The following is a 733-nucleotide window of genomic DNA, read 5'->3' as shown; positions in this document are numbered from 1 at the left end:
TCTTGGGGGTTTTCTTCTATTTTAACCAATAATTCAACTTGAAATTTGGTTTTAATTTCACTACAAGATTTAAGAGCAGAGTTTTTGGAAGCTATCTGGATGCCAGATCTGTTATGTCACATTTCTGTCTAGAGAGCTTGTCCACACAGAGGCCTCGCCTTAAGCCCGTGGATGACACACAGTCCCGAGTTCTTATTTCATTTGTCTCCATCATTAGCTTGATGGAGAGAATCTTCTTGGGGAGAAAGTGATAGACTTTGATAGCACTTGGATATGTTTAATGTCTGTATGATTCTGACTTTATTATAAAATTTCTCTTTTATGTAAAAAGTACTTTCTTACCCAACAGTTCATCAGCTACTACCAAAGCTATGTTTCTTTGTTCCTTGACATATTTCCAAATTTAAGTTGCAAAACTTTTTGAAAACCCAAAGTAAGTTATAATAGACATGTAAGGAAAGATTGCATTTTTAAATAAATGCAAAACTCAGATTGGATGTTTTAAAAGAAAAAAAAGACAAAGAAATTTGTTGTTTAATAGAGACTGTTTTTAAAAGCTATATTTCATTTATTTATTTATTACTCACAGTCTTACTTTATTTTTTTAATTTTATTTTTCAATTACAGTTTCCATTCGATATTATTGTGGATTAGTTTCAGGTGTGCAGTATAATGATTAGTCAATCATGTACTTTACAAAGCGATCCCCCTGACATTTTCCAGCACCCACTTG

The sequence above is a fragment of the Miniopterus natalensis genome, chromosome 6 (genome assembly GCF_054644295.1).
Source record: "Miniopterus natalensis isolate mMinNat1 chromosome 6, mMinNat1.hap1, whole genome shotgun sequence".
In the NCBI taxonomy this organism is placed as follows: Eukaryota; Metazoa; Chordata; class Mammalia; order Chiroptera; family Miniopteridae; genus Miniopterus; species Miniopterus natalensis.
Note: the sequence above shows the minus strand (reverse complement) of the source record.